The sequence below is a fragment of the Ziziphus jujuba genome, chromosome 5 (assembly GCF_031755915.1).
Source record: "Ziziphus jujuba cultivar Dongzao chromosome 5, ASM3175591v1".
NCBI classification, from domain to species: domain Eukaryota; kingdom Viridiplantae; phylum Streptophyta; class Magnoliopsida; order Rosales; family Rhamnaceae; genus Ziziphus; species Ziziphus jujuba.
The window spans coordinates 13,004,128-13,020,873 of record NC_083383.1 but is presented as its reverse complement, the minus strand read 5'-3'; the positions used below and the strand labels follow the sequence as shown (position 1 = coordinate 13,020,873).

The following is a 16,746-nucleotide window of genomic DNA, read 5'->3' as shown; positions in this document are numbered from 1 at the left end:
TAGGTAAGTCCAAAAATCTTTTTATGCTCAAATATAGCCCATTTATCTCTTGGGCGAAACCAAACATTACTTGTGTTTTTGGTATACTAGTTTTCAAATTTTGAACACATGGTTTGTTATATCAATTTTTTGTTGATACAAGTTAAATTATCATTTCTTTTTTACAAAAATTATGTAAGTCATAAATTTTTTTATATTATCTTTAACAAGGTAACAATTCAAATGGATTATAATAACTATTTTTGTGTGATATCTTATCAGGATTCGATAAAACTTATTTAAATAACTTTCACACCTAACTTGACTAATACATGTCAAAAAAAGAAAAGAAGAACATATATAACTACAAATCTTACTCATATTCATAACTCTCATAGTAATTTTTTCGATAGTATAATTGCTTGTACGCGTTGTACTGACTTGATATGCATATAAAATAGTCTTCTCTTTAACAATTAAAAGCTCTATATACGTCATCAACAGTGATATATATAATTAATCGAAGAACATAGCAAGTCATAGAAAGAAGCATGAACAGTATTTGCTTATCTTCTAACAAAGAGACTATATGCACCCATAATCCAATCAAGTATCATCGTCATTTAAGTGTCAGAATCGATTACATGAACATTTTCAGAGGAGAGAAAGAGTTTTCGTGTATCACTTTGAAAACAATATTTTCCTTCTTTTCTGTTATATGTTTTATGGGAAGTGGGGATTCGATTCATTGAGGTTTTCCAATAACATTTAGGTTTAGTGGTGAGGAATGACATATGCGTGGCTCTTGTGTCCTAAGATTAGGTGCTATGAAGACTAGTGGACACCACTTAAAGTAAATATAAATTAAATAAAAAAAGGAAAGAAAGAGGCAAAGTTAATTCAATCACTCATATTATTCATTAATTGTGGATTTTACATGTGGTTTACTTCAATGATCTCCAATCGACCAAGTAAATTAAAGCTAGCTTGCTACTTGATTATGATGGTGCATTTAATTAAGTGAATATAACCGAGTTAGATAAAAGGAGTAGTAAGTAAATATGATTAAGTACATTGAAACCGTGAATCTATATTTGCATATAATGAATTTAATTTATTCTCTCAGTTTTCTTGTTGAATTTTATTTTAGCTTTCTTGATCAGTAGACAAGTAGATTTTTTTTTTCTTTTTTTTTTTTTTAAATGGAAACTTTAGTAGTGGACTTGTTTGATGAATTAAACATATATATAATTTTTTTCAAAACTTTCACAAATATTCATTCTCATGTGGTCTATTGCCAAATGTATTAGGAAAAATGTAAATAGATTTATTTTTTAGCGTACAATCTTTATGATTACTGTATGGAATACACTAAAAGAAAAGAAAATAAAAACTAAAATCTTAGTTTATCATGAAAATATAAATTTTATTATGTATAGATGTTCTCTGTAATTTTGTTTTAACCAAATAATGGAAAACTAATTTCTTTCTCCTTTTCTACTCCGCATTCCAAACAGTAGTATTAGTACCAATTATAAGAACATGCACATGGTATTAGCTTCCAATGTTGACCAATATGTGTATATATATATATATATATACAGAGAAGAATTCGCTAATTTTTTCATTTTAACTTTTCTTATTAATTTTTGAATTGTTATAAAAATTGAGATTTTGATGATTATCTTATCAGGATTTTCTAATAAAAGATTGACTGTTGGTATATATATATATATATCTGTTAGCATTTTTTTATTTGTGAGAAAATATTACATATAATTGTTATATCATATTATATTTTTAATGTTCAAAATTATGTGCAATGTAAATGGAACAATTTATAACTTTAGTACAATATTAAAATAAAATACATGGATCCTATAGAAATACAATAATGAAGTTTTTGTTATAAATGGCTTGGTATAAACAATTAAGATTGACCCAGTAGCATATCTCTCACCACACCATTTAAATCGTGAATTTGAATAATGCTTCCTAGGCTTTGGATTAAATAATTATGATTTGTTATAGCACATAATGATTGCACATAAAACTTTTTTGCTATATATAACACCAAATCCTTACCACATAAATATATACGTGCCACAACTACTCTAATATCTAGGGCAAGAAATAAAATGAAGAATTTAAAATTTTCAAAGGACTTGGAAAATTTCCGTTCGGTACGGATTGGTGCAAAACACATACGGTTTTCACCTGTTTGTCCTTAGCTTGTCAGACAATTACAAACCGGGGTTTAATTTATGCAACTCTCAAATTTTCTTTATGATTTGCTAATCTATTACAATTTTAATGATATAATACAATCAAATTTTCTTTCTTATTTGCTAATCTATTACAATTTAATGATATAATACAAACATCCCCGTCGTTAGTTGTATACAGCCCATTCATGATACATATAGAATGCCTATGTATCATAAATTATAAATTCACAATGATTTTTCCTATTTACAACTTTATGTGTTGTGTGATTCCTATTTATTATCCAATAAACCAAACCATGGTAGCAGACCTGTGGGTGGCTTTGTTTTGATAAGACATGCCTTCACTTATAGTTACATACTATACCATGGGCTGTTAATTAACAAAATAATATATAATTTATAAATAAGAAAAAAAATAGCTAGGTTTGTTGTTTTATGCAATAAAAATAGTAATATTTGGTATCTAGAATAAAACACATGGTGCAACAAAAAGTCCAAACCCCAATAATAAAGTTGGTGCTTTCCTGTATGGAATCCAACGAATATTCAGGTGCAGGTGGAATCCACGTTAAAGAAAAATGGGGTGCACTAAAAAGAAATAAGCTTGGTAGGTATGAAGCAAGCATAAGAAAGTTAAATCCTTTTTTTTTTTTTTAATTTTTTTTTTATACTTTTGGGAAATATTGTGGTCTATAATTATTGAGGTTATTATTGTTTTTGGGAAAGAATACGAAATTAGGTTAGATTAGGAATATTATCATAGATTGTTTGTTCGATTATATACTAACTAAAAAATCTTTGTTTTTGTTTTAAAAATTAAAAAATTTGTTTTACTGTACGTTGAATATATTTTTTTATTTTTATTTTTATATATATCAAATAGGAACTAATCGTTATTTTGGATTTATAATTATTAATTTTAAGATAATTAATTACTTTTATTGCACTATATATAGATAAATTGAATTTCATAGAAGTGGATATTTATATGTATTAAAATTGAGAGGCGAGTCTTTTTTTTTTTTTTTTTTTTTTTTTTGTCCTTGTGTGAGAACAAAGGGAAGTTAGATAAAAACTAGTTGAAAGTAAGGTGAGATATAAAGCTCCCATCCAATATGAACAAGGTGTCAAAGTAGGAGGAAAAAAAGTTGATGGGAGTTGGGTGATGATGGATTATCGAGATATAGATATAGATATATATATATATATATAGATGTTATAATTTACAAAATTAATTAATTATTCTGTCTTTCTTTCTTCGGCATCAGCTTTCCACCGCATATTCAAATATATAAGTGGAAATCAAGAACAAAGTGGTGGTGACGCACATAAATGAGGCATCACGTCTTGGTCGTCCTTGATGTGTACTTGAAATAAAAAAAATTGGAATACAAAGAAAGAAATGGCAACACCACCTATATAGCTTATCCCCAAGCATGCATTCTTCATGTGCACGTATACATAATTCATTTCAATTCAAACTCCATAAGAAAGTATTTATTTTTAGTTTCTTCTATAGTTATCTACTCCTTCCTAATCAATCCATTTCTCTTCCTAATCAAACTCCATAATAAGTGTTTCCTTCCTCACTATCCTACTAAAAATTTTAGAAGTAATATAGATGCCATATGTGTCAATTGTTGAATTAACCCACAAGGCACGGCATGCATTGGAATTTGATAGATTAAGGAGTATTTAAAGGGATTTTTGTTTTGTTTTTATATTGTTAAGTAAAGCTATTTTTCATTATCCATCATAGTCTTATGCAGATATAAAAGTACTTGAACATATCTGTTTAATTCACAAAAGATTGAGCACGAGGTGAGTAATTTTCTAAAATATTGGTATATATGCTAAAGTTAGGCTGACAGGGGAAAGGGATGGATTGGGGTTTAAGCTAGCTAATAACACTTTTCACCTAACTAATCGTATGAATATTGATCACATGATAAGTTAAAAGATTGATGCTAATTAATTAAAGAATAAGAAACAGTATACAAATATAATTCTACTAGAAGTATTATATAAAAAATATATAATTGTGGCATAGTGAGAGAATACCAAATTATAGTTCCATTGGAAGGAAAACGAAGCAAAAGATAAGAGGTTGTAAGTTGAAACACAACAACAACAACAACAACAATCATAATGTTGTAGTAATTGGATAAAATGTAGGATGACACTTTTATTTGTTGTGGACCACAGACCACATTGCAGTTACGTCAGAAATTGGTATTTGGCAACAGCCTATCCTCTTTCTACAACTTCCTTGGAAAAAATGTGAGCCACACCCTTCCTCCAACTCCCACTACTTCCTTACCACTTCACTTATCACGACAAAAACATTGAAGATTTTTTATTTTTTAATTTTCGTGGCACTCTTTTTCTTTTCTATTCTTTACTTTCTTATGCTGTCAAGCACAATAATTATACTAGAGTGAATGTTCCTCGTATTTTTTTTTTTCTTGTTGGTTTTCATTTATTTATTCGGCTTAAAAATCCAATTTCATTTTTTTTTAACTTTTTCTATTTTTAATTTGTTCGACGTTTTTCAAATGCAAGAAACAGATATGAAATATTAGCGCAAATTTTCCATTGTTTCTCGCCTCAAGATAAGGTTTTGATCAGTAAATATATTGGAAAGTCATATATATTTATATATATTAAAAAAAATATTTATCATTGGTGATGTGGTAGTTAGCTGATTTATAGATTTTATTTTTAAAAAGTTGTATATAAAAGATTTAATTAAAAACTTTTTCCTTTTGGGTTTAACCAAATATATATGCTATGGTATTTACAATTAAGATTTTTTAAAAATTAGAAAAGTAAGGTGCATTCAAATAAAATTAACTTTTATAGATTTTTGTGAATATTGGACTTTTACAGACTTTTAAATTAAAAATAAAATATTTGTTTTAAAATTTCTCCGGCCTTCACCTCCAAAATTGTTGTAGACTTTTGAATTTTTTTTAAAATAAATTCAATTGAAATTAATTATATATTATTTTTAAAACCTCCTCTCTCCTGTTACCCTTAACCACCATAAAAGGCTCTGATGATTATATTCAATTTTTTAACCTCGTCTTCTTTATCTCATGTGAAAGAAAATGACATAAAATGAACAATTTTTCCTATACTTTTTTTCTTGGTCTTGGTATGCTATTATTATAGCATGATTTCTTTCATGCTACCTATCAAATTTTAATAAACTAGTAATAAAAAATATATATATTAAAATAAAAGTAATTCAAATATATCATAAGAAATCATTATGAATTTTCAGTAGTGCTAGTTTTTGTAGATAAATTTTCCTTTTTGATGTAATTTATTTATTTTTTTGCTTTTTTTAAAAAATAATTATTGATATGAGTTTTAAAAAATATGAAAATTTATAAAAACTCATAAAAATCTTTTCTAATTTTGTAAGCTCTATAAAAATTCATTAAAAACTAGGAAGATAAATTCTATAAAAATCTTTGCTAATCTAAAATGTCTGTTTAAAAATTCCTTATTTTTAGTCGAAGATATGGATTTTATGTTGTTATTGTTTATTTATATAGATTTAATTAATTAATTGAATTATTATTGCCTTTTGACTTTCCACTCATCAATTGATATAGCCAATATTAGAAGTTGTTTGCTAATATGATTAGTGGTTCGTGGGGTGAATGATAGTTTTGATTTTTGATTTTACTTATATTTAATGAAAAGTTTAATCTCAAAGTTGCTAAAAAGTTTTGTAGTTGGTCTAAATCAGTATGGAGTTTGGAGTTCATCTTTAACTAATTGGCTGTATTTGAAGTTTGCAAGAAAATCACCAATCATGCGTGCATTTACATCTTGGTAGACGGTAAACTTCTTATAAAGCAAAGGAAATACTAAAAAAGAAAAGCAAAAGATGAAAAGAGGTTGAGCAAGTACCACCTGGACTTATTACGAAACAAAAAGTACTTCCTGGATTCCTGACTTTTAACAGAAACACAGCAGCAATACGTAACCATTCAATTGGCCTAGAATGGATATAAATGAACCTAGTATTATGTTGTTGTTGTTGTTGTTTTTTTTTTTTTTTTTTACTTGTGTTCAAATAACTGGACCTGACAGAACACAAAAGCAATACGTAACCATTCAATTGGCCTGGCATAATTCAATAAAGTGAAAAATTAGTTACCCGTAGTTCTTTTAGGAACAGTCTCAAAAGATAATCATGCTCCCACTTTTAGATTAAAAAAAATGTAGTTACCCTTACGAAGATATTCATACCAAAATAAAAATGTTCAAACTAAAAAAAAAAAAAAAGGCACTTTTACCATGATATGTTTGTTTCCATGTAGGAGAAAGTACCTCATGTATCATGCATATTGAAAAGTCAACATATCCCACATGTTAATTACTAATTAGAGCATCTAGACTAAGATGAGTATTGTGAAAAAATAACATGCCATATAAGTAGTTATGGATATTGTTTATAAAAAAAATAAATAAATAAAATTCATCTTCAATGTTAAGGTGTGAAATAAATATGAAAATGATGTGACATAAACATTATTAAAGTAAATATGAGTAACTATATCAGACATTGTAAATTTATACAAATTTTTTTTTTAAAATAATACATGTAATTGATTAATGGTTTTTTATTATTATTTATTTTTAATACATAATAGCATTGGAGAATAAATTTTAAATTGGCAATCAACATTAAACATCATGCCACCAAATATTAACACCATAAAATTTTGTCATTGACAATAATCCAACGTCTTGTACTGGCCGTCCTCTAGAAATAAAAAAAAGTGGCATCACTTGGCAATATAATTGTTACATAAGATATATTGTTCTCTAAATAGACCATAATATCTAACAAGAAGGAGCCACTAGATAAAGCATAAGTAATTTGAACACCATATAAAATGAACAATATATACGTTTTCAACTCTATATAATTCTCTAATCTCTAGATAAAATTTTGTTGGGGAAAAAAAAAAAAAATTCTCTAGAAAAAATATTAGTAATGCGTGCAAGAGGGAAAGAAAGCTAACGCCGAGTCTACGAGAGAATACAGTAAAAAGAACAAGCCCAAACTTTGTTGGTTTGAAATATTGGGCTTTAGCAGTGGGGGCCTATATAAAAGGGAGGAGAATAAGGAAATGGCCGGGGTCTGGCCCTGAGATCAGCTTTCCCTAATTTTTTGTTTTGTTTTGTAATTTTTTTTTTTCCCCTCCTTCTTGGCAAGAGAGATCAGCTTTCCTTGATGAAGAGAATTACAACGACCACGGCAAGTCAAATTATAAGGAAATATAGTAACCAAAAAAAAGAAAAAAAAAAAAAGAAAAGAGAATCATAGGGAAAATGTATTTTTACCAAAAAAGTTTATTGGGAGATATCATCGTGGGAAAGATAAATCAATAGTTGGCATGACTTATTTACACCGGTACTATACTACTTTCCCATGATTTAAAAAAAAAAAAAAAAGTACTTTGATTTTATGATATAGAATTTAATCAAGAGATTCTTTTAACTTGTCTTGCAACGATAATTAAACATACAGTGTTATGAAAGTCAGAAAGGAAAAAAAAAAATATATATATATATATATATATGAAGTGTTATGGTTGGTTGAGAATGTGTTCCAAATATAAAGTAGAAACGCGCTCACAAGTTAAATGCATAAGGCCACCATATGTTATTTAGATGGTTTATTCATATATATATATATATATATACCCTCCTATATACCATAAGGAGGTTTAAGTAGTAATATATTTGGAAATGTCCTTTGGTTTCTAAATCGTAGATAGCTTCTTAATTACTAGTCGTTTGTGCCACCTTTCATTTTAGCAATATTAATTTTGCCATTAATTGATAATATAACCAAATTAGACAACAAGTTACATGTATTTTAAAATTAATTAAAAATTAGAGTTAGCTAACCAAGAGTTGGGGGGGGGGAGGGAATTGTGGGGGAGGGGAATGAAAACAGCTTTAATCCCTATGTGAATTACTATCTTTGTGATAAGTTGGAGGGACTTCTAGTTTATGATACATGACTGTTTACTTGATACTTAACACAAAAAATGCATTTCAACAATTCTGTTTAAATTTTAATTAAGCAATGATGTGCATATATAATATATCCATCTATGAATTCTTTTAAAAAAAATTATTGACAAGGATTGTTTTGCAATGGTCACTTTAAGAGTGTCAATTATTTTTTTACCAGATCAACTTAATAGAATTTTTTAATAGAGCCATTTGAGATTTTTTTTTTTTAATAAATCTATATTTCTAATGTAGTAAAAAATTAGCGATCAATAAATTTATTAGAAATACTCTAAGATTCTATGCTTACCTTTGTGTTGTCTTCTTCAATTTATTTAATTGGCAAAACAATGTTGATTATAAAATATCAATCATGATATATATATATATAATTGAGAATTTTTCAATGCAGACATCTTCATTTTATTTAAATGTAAACGTCACTTTACACGATAATTTTTCTTAAAAATCTTTGTTTGAAATGCTATTATGATGACAGTTTTTCTGAAAATAGTTGCCTAAAACCATGTCTGCAATGTGTATATATTTATTTATTTATTTATTTTTGGACAAAAATGAGAGTTTTTTTTTTTTTTCAAAAAAATGGAAATAATAAATTTTGGGAAGGGATATATGGGTTAACACAATGACCATTGCCATCTAAAACAATTTTAGAAATGATTCAAAATATTGGCTGGTGGTCATTCAACTAATTTTTTTTTTTTTTTTTTTTTTAAAGTCAAAACTTGGGAAAGTGGGGATTTTCATGTAAACTATCAAAAAGATATTAATAATGATGATTCGATGATAGAAACATATCTGTTTATATATATAAATTGTTGGGGCTTATAGTTATACATTTCGGCATTAAAAGTACATAATATTTATTTGGGTGTGATTATTGGGCTTTAGAATGAGGAGAATTTGGCCTATTGTTCCTGTTGGAGCCCTCTCAAGGACGTATGCCTACTCGTTCAGGAATATTTTTGTTTTGTCCTCTTTTTTTTAAATATTCCTAAACTACCCTTCATATAAAAAACAAATTAAATGAAAAGCGTTTGCTTTTTTTTTTTTTTTTTTTTTTCACTTCCCTTCAAATTCCACACCTTCAAAATCTTCGCCAGCTCTCCCCTTCTCCTTCCTCACCCTTCCACTAGCAAACACATAGCAAAAAATAAAAAAAAATAAAAAAATAAGAAATAAAAAAAGCTTACTAGAGGATGCTTTTTGAGAGAGAAGATTGAAAGCCAAGAGTAAAAACAGAGGGAAGAAATGAATGATTTTCACTTGTATTGAATAAAAAAGGAACGGATGAATATTGGATGAAAAATTGGATTTTTGTTTTTTTGAGTGGAAAAGTTTCAAAAAAATATGGTGGCATTTTTGTGGAAATGGGACCAAAGGAAAAGTAAAATAAAAGGATGTGTATGTCTTTTATAAGTTTTTTTTAAGGTATAATCGATATTAAAATATAAAATAAAAAAAAAACCAAAATTGTGGGTAGATTTCCTTAAAAGGGCTCCAACAGGGGTAATGGGCCAAATTCCCCAAATACACGGGGTGTAACACCCCGTCCCAAAGTACAACGGAAATTTTTCAACTTTGACCGAGGTTGACCGTTGACCGTTGTTTTTGACTTTGGCCGTTGACCGAAGGGTTAAAAGTTGATTTTTTGACTCGGATGGAATTCTAGGTTGACTGAGGTACCGTTACGAAGTACACATTGGCACGAGTTCGTAGACGAGTAGCACGTCGAAAACGGAGCTACAATTTGAAAGTTATGGGCAAAACAAGTTGAGATTCAAACTGTCCAAAAGGTGCCGGGAGTTGACTTTTTATGGTTGTAGAATTTTTCTTTGAATTTTGTATGGTTGTAAAGTGCTCGTCGATACGAGTTCATAGACTAGCGGCACGCTTAAATTGGACATCTGGCTAAAAAGTTATGGACGTGTGAAGTTTTCCGACTACCGTAATATTTTAATATTTTTGAATTGGTGAACAGTGAAATGCCATGTGTCGACATCTGAGAGGTCCATGTGGGTGAACAGTGTCACCCACGGTGGCTTTTATTTTGGCGAAACGAGGGAGAGGAGAGAGGAAGAGAGAGAGGAGAGAGAGAGAGAGAGAGAGAGCTAGAGAGAGAAACACCGGCCACCACCGGTTGGCCATCGTCCGGCCATCGGAGGGCCACACGCGCCACCCCACTGCCTCCGCCTCCTCAATTCCGACCGGCCACCCAAATCTCGCGGCCAACCGACCGGTAACGCGCCGGGATCGGAGCGTTTTCCGGCGATGGCAATTTTTCCCCTCCACCACCGGCCACCTCAAGCCACACGTGCCTGACCGGTCTCTCACCCGTGGGAATTTCGGCCTACCCACCAAATTTCACGGCCACTGGACCTTCGACGGGCTGGGATCGGAGTATTTCCGACGAGGGGCCGAAAATCTTCAAATCCAGATCTCTTCACCGTCCGGCCTCCGTTTGCCTCACCGCTGGTCCCGTTGGAACCCTCTCCTCTTGATCTACAAAACCCCCAAAAATCTCAGCCATCGGCCACCGGACGCGCTGCCGGCAACGACGGTTGCCGGTGACCGCGGCGGCTAGTCGGAAAATCCAGTTCCGGCGAGTATCTAGTTGCACCGCCGGTCCCTCCCCACTAATTCCAACCCCCTAAATCCAATCCGGTATCCTTTTTCTCCAATTTGAGACGGTTTGGGAGAATCGAAGAGTTGAATCCCGAAAGCTTTCCGGCGAGATTCTGACCACCTTGGATCCGATCTCCGGGAAGTAAGACCGGATTCGTAATCCTCGTCACTCAAGCTTCGATTCGGTATATTACTCGTCAATTTTGGTTAACGTTTGTGTTTAACCCCCCGGGTACCGGGTATTATTTATTCGAATAAAATATTATTTTATTTGAGTTGTGTAATATTGTTGTTTTAGGAGCACGGATGCGTCGTGGAATTGATCCCATAGAAGATCTTGGTTTAATTGCATGCTCCAGGTGAGTAACCCACCTTTAAAACTATTTTGGGATGATCAATTATATTTATGCTGTGTTAAATTGATATCTGGAATTATGCTCATGTGGTGGAAATTTAATTATAATTTTAGAAAAATATTATTTTATAAGTACGTATATGTTTATTGCTGCTAAATGAAAATTTGGTTTATTAATGGATTTTCGAATATTATTATGATTTAATTGTATTTATTACACATGAGTAAGGTATTTTTATTAATTAATTGTGTCTGGATTTTAATATTATTTTTGGGCATAATTGATTTAAATATTTTAAGGAAAATATTTGTTTAAATTGGTGGTTTCAAATTTGGTAATTATGCCCGTGGAATATTATTTGATGGACTTTGTGATAAGAGAAAATTATTGGTATATCGTTATCGATGGTTTCGTACCGGAAATGTTAAAGGAAAATGTGGGATGGTGAATTTGAAAATTGGTATATTTTCTACGGTAATTTTTGAAAAATCGGTATGGTAATAAGAAATTTAATAATTGGTTTTAGACGCACTCATACAGTATTGGTGTTCTGGTTGTATATATGGATTAGCGTGCAAGTTATTATGTCTCCTGTGAGTTGCCATTGGACCGAGGGCAGGCAAGTTTGATATTGGCCATAGCCGCCCCCCTCCATGGCCGGGATGACGGTTTTAGCAGCGGCACTGTCGGGACGCCGAAGCGTCGTATGCAAGTTTCTCTCTTTAACCTCCCCACCAGTCGATGCTCGGGACGCTGCGTATCGGAGGGCATCACTGGTATATGGTGTGGTGCGCCAAGTATAAACTTTCAGATAGAAATTTCAAACCCCAAAGTGGTCAAAAATTATTTATTGTATTTTATTATAATTTATTTATATTTGGGTGATTTAATTATTATTTATTAAATTAATTGATTCTTTGTTTTTCTGGAAATACGAATAACGGGTTTTGTGAAAATGTTTTAAAATGGGAACATTTCCAACGGAGTGAATAGTGAGGGTTTTGAGAGAAAATATTACTTTCAAATGTTTATTATTTATTTATTTATTTAATTGTTGGTATTAATTAAGTTCCTCTATTTGTTATATTATTAATATTAAAAGTGTACAGTAGATAGGGTCACTCACTGAGATGATTAGCATCTCACGTTTTTAAATTCCGTTCTCCTAGGTCCAAGTTGGGAGACGTTGATCATCCGGGGCGAGCCCGACGTCTCAGCTCATTGCCGAAAGTCCAAGGAGCATTTTCTTCCCTTTATCCTCTTCATCTTGTATTGCTTCCTTACCTGTTATTGTATTAATTTTCACATTTATTTGTATGACGCTCTGTATACTGTATTGAACGCATTTTATTAAATACTGCATTAATTCCCTGTTATTCTTTTGGAGTGCTGCAAATTTGTGGAATTATATTTATTAACGTGGGAGTAATAAGGGGATGTTTATAGAAGTATGTTTTCAGTGCAGGAAATTGTGGTAAGTCCAATCCTTAGGGGAGGTTCTGCCGGATTTTCCATTGGAGGGTCCGATAGAATTTCCCTAGGATCAGGACTTGTCTAGGGTTCCGGTGAGGAATTTTGGACGGGTCCTGACACGGGGAATTTGGCTCATTGCCAAAGTTGGAGCTCTGTTAAGGATATATATCCACTCGTTTAGGAATTTTTTTATTTTGTCATTTCTTTTTTTAAATATTCCTAAAGTACCATTGATATCAAAAACAAATTAAATGGAAAGGGTCTTTTTTTTTTTTTTTCCCCCTTTCTTTCACTTCCCTGAGAAGTTCACCCTTTCAAAATCTTCGCCGGCTCTTCTTTCTCCTTCCTCACCCTTCCCCTTAAAGCCCCAAAACTGACTATTCTCTTCTCTTTCCTCATCCTTCTGTCAGGACCTGTCCAAAATCCCTCATCGGAACCCTGGACAAGCCCTGATTCTAGGAAAATACCACCGAACCTTCCAATGGAAAATCCGACAGCATATCCCCTAAGGGAAAGACTTACCACAAAATTTACCTGCACAAAGATACACTCCTATATGGTACCACCTTATCCCTCCCACATTACTACAATAATTTCCACAATGATAGCACTTTGATAACAATTACATATATAAAACACATACGTATATATATATATATATATATATGCAATAGGAATAATCAACTAAATAAACAACCAATTATACCTTTAATCATTCACATCCACCCATACCACCCACTGATTGCCGTACATTTCAAATATTGTGTTACAAAATATACCGATGCGTAATATAAGAAGAAAAATAACACAATCATCACATCAACAACAATAATAATAATAGCAATCGTTTTCATGATAAAAATAGTACTAATATCATCTGTCATATTTATTCGAAGATAATTACTTGTCTAAGAACTATCATATAATCACAGCCGTCCCAAGGACTATCTGACCTGTCCAAAGACTACCACTTGTCCAAGGACTATTATACTTGCCCAATGCTATCTTTCTTGCCCGTAGGCTGTGATACCTGTTCGGATATATCATATGCTAATAATAATAATAGAAATAATAAAAATAAAAATAAATAATGGCAATAATAAAAAATAATAATAATAATCATAATGATGATGATAATATTAGTAATAATGAAAATAATTGTAAACAAAATTCTGATAAATAATAATTGTAATATTAATAATGAGAATAATATTAATAATAATAATGACAATAAAAGCAATTAAATATAATGCTAGAAAATCAGGTTATGAATAGATAGAATAATACGAAATCAAATAATAATTTAAAATTCAAAAAAATTTATTATCAAATATACACTTGTATCAGGGGTACAAACGATACCCTCCAACATGTTGCGCAATCCATAATTCCAGATGTCGCCAGTACCCTACTATCAATACAGTCCGGAATGGTTACCTAGATTGGCCGTTCAATCTCTTGGACTCGTAGGTAACATAAATACGAGGCTAGTTCTTCATAGACCACATTGGATCGCTGTCCCTGTACGATGTGATACATACAAATATAATATATATATATATATATACAAAAGATACTTGATGTACATACTATATACCAGTGGTGTCCTATGGTGCCCAGTGTCCCAAAGCATCATCTGACGGGAAGGTTAAAGAGAAAAACTGGCATACGGTCGCGTGGCGTCCTATCGCGCCGCTGCTTAAACCGTCATCCAGGGCGATGGAGGGGGGCGACTATGGCCAATATCAAACTTCCCTGCCCTCGGGCCAATGACAACAAACGAGAGACATTACAACCTTCGTGCTAATCACATCCACATCCATTTGCACACTAATCACATCCACAACTACAGAACACCGGTACGTGTATGGTGCATCGTAAACAATTAAAAAATATTTTACAATATTATATATATATTTTTTAAATATAATATAATATTATAAAATTTGAATTTTTATATGATACACTTAAATTTATGCACTTTTACCAAATTCACAAAATTTCATGCATAAATAAATAATTAAACACATAAGTATAGTTTCGATCACAATAATTCAATATAATCAATTCCGCAAACCTTCAAATTAATTCATACTAAATGTCAATAGAACCACATACAATTCCACAAATAATTAAGCATACAAAGATACATTCTAATAGCTGTCATAATTTCACAGTAACCTCACAGTAAAGGTAATTATAATTTAACAACAGTTTAAAATCTACAGCTTTCCAAATTTAAGAAACTTTAATTGAACCCATATTTATGCAATTCAACACAATTGGACATCATCGATATAAATAGCAATTATTTAAACATCAAACATACATTTTTCAGATTACCACATTAAAATAATATTATTTTATCAAAAAATGGCATCTTTCAAAATACTCAATCACAATTCACAAATGAGGTGCCAAATGAAAGCTAAGGAGACGATGAGTGTAAAACCAACCTTCATTTGGCTTGGAATCGTTGAAGTCGGTCGGAAAATGGCCGGCAAATTTCGGCCGGACTCTCCCTCCACTCATCTCACCAATGGCTTGGAATATGGGCAAATGGATGTCATTTTTGGAATCACGGAGTCGAAAACTAAGGGGAGGGACCAACCTCGGGACCGGTGGCTGCTAGAAAACCGACCACCTACCACCTCACCGACTGTTGGCTTTGGTGTCCATCCCGACACGTTTTCTGGCCAACCAACGGGTGACTCGACGTCCGGGCTCGTCCATCCGTGGGCCACCACGTCATCCGGTGCGTGTGGCCGTGCAACGATCGAAAGAGGTGCAGCAGAGAGAGAGAGGGACCAGCGAGAGTGAGAGGGAAGGAAGAAAGAAGAAGGAATCGGAGGGGGAGGGGGGTTGTGTCTTTTTTCTTCCCACGTGGGGAAGAAGAAAAAAGAGAAAAACAAAAAGAAAATAAATAAATAAATATATAAAATAATAATAATATAATATAATAAAACAATAATAATAATAATAAAATAATATAATATTTAATTGTCTGAAATGTGGCATTTCCTTGTCGTGACACATGGCACCTTTTTATAATGCTACACGTGGCGTCGCTGTTCACGCACACTTACATATCGATGAATAGTAATAGCTGTCTCGGAAAAACTTCATAGGTCCGTAACTTTCCAACCATATGTTCAAATCGGTCATGCCGCTAGTCTACAAGCTCATATCTACGAGTACTTCACAACCATATATAAGTTAAAGCTCAATTTTACAAGAATAAAAAGTCAACTCTAGCTCCCTCGGACAGTTCGGACCTTAACTTGTTTTACTCATAACTTTCAAACTGTAGCTTCGTTTTTTATGTTCTACTAGTCTACAGACTCGGGTTGAAGCGTACTTCGCAATGGTATCTCGGTTAACTTAGAATTCTTATTGAGTCAAAAAGTCAAAATTTGACACCTCTCGGTCAATGACGGTCAACTTAAGAAATTTTCGATGTACTTCGGGACGGGGTGTTACACTTCTCCCAGCAAACACACAGCCTAAAAAAAAAAAAAAAAAAACTTACCTAAAGATGCTTTTTGAGGGAGAAGACTGAAAGCTAAGAGTAAAAACAAAAGGAAGAAATGAATGACTTTTACTTGTATTGAATAAAAAAGGAATGAGGAATACTGGATGAAAAAGTGCATTTTTGTTTTTTAAGTGGAAAAGTTTCAAAAAAATACGGTGATGTTTTTGTAGAAATTGGACTAAGGGAAAAGTAAAATAAAAGGATATGCATGTCTTTTGTAAGTTTTTTAAAAGTATAATCGATATTAAAAGGTAAAATAAAAAAATTCCAAAATTATGGTTAGATTTCCTTAAAAGGGTTCCAACATTGGCAATGGGCCAAATTCCCCAAATTGCCAATGTTGGAGCTTTGTTAAGGATATATACCCACTTGTTCAGAAATTTTTTTATTTTGCCCTCTATTTTTTGAATATTCCTAAAGTACCATTGATATAAAATACAAATTAAATGAAAATGGTTTACTTTTTTTTTTTTTTTTATTTCTTTCA

The 16,746-nt window shown here is 31.6% G+C and overlaps 1 long non-coding RNA gene across 1 annotated transcript; it reads right to left on the bottom strand.

The window, feature by feature from the left end:
* Nucleotides 1–14,003: 14,003 nt before the first annotated feature.
* Nucleotides 14,004–15,248, bottom strand: LOC125423115 (uncharacterized). Its single transcript, XR_007241774.2, has 3 exons — nt 15,184–15,248; nt 14,325–14,573; nt 14,004–14,248 (listed from the first exon to the last, which is right to left on the bottom strand). It is a non-coding gene; the product is annotated as an uncharacterized LOC125423115 (long non-coding RNA).
* Nucleotides 15,249–16,746: the final 1,498 nt, after the last annotated feature.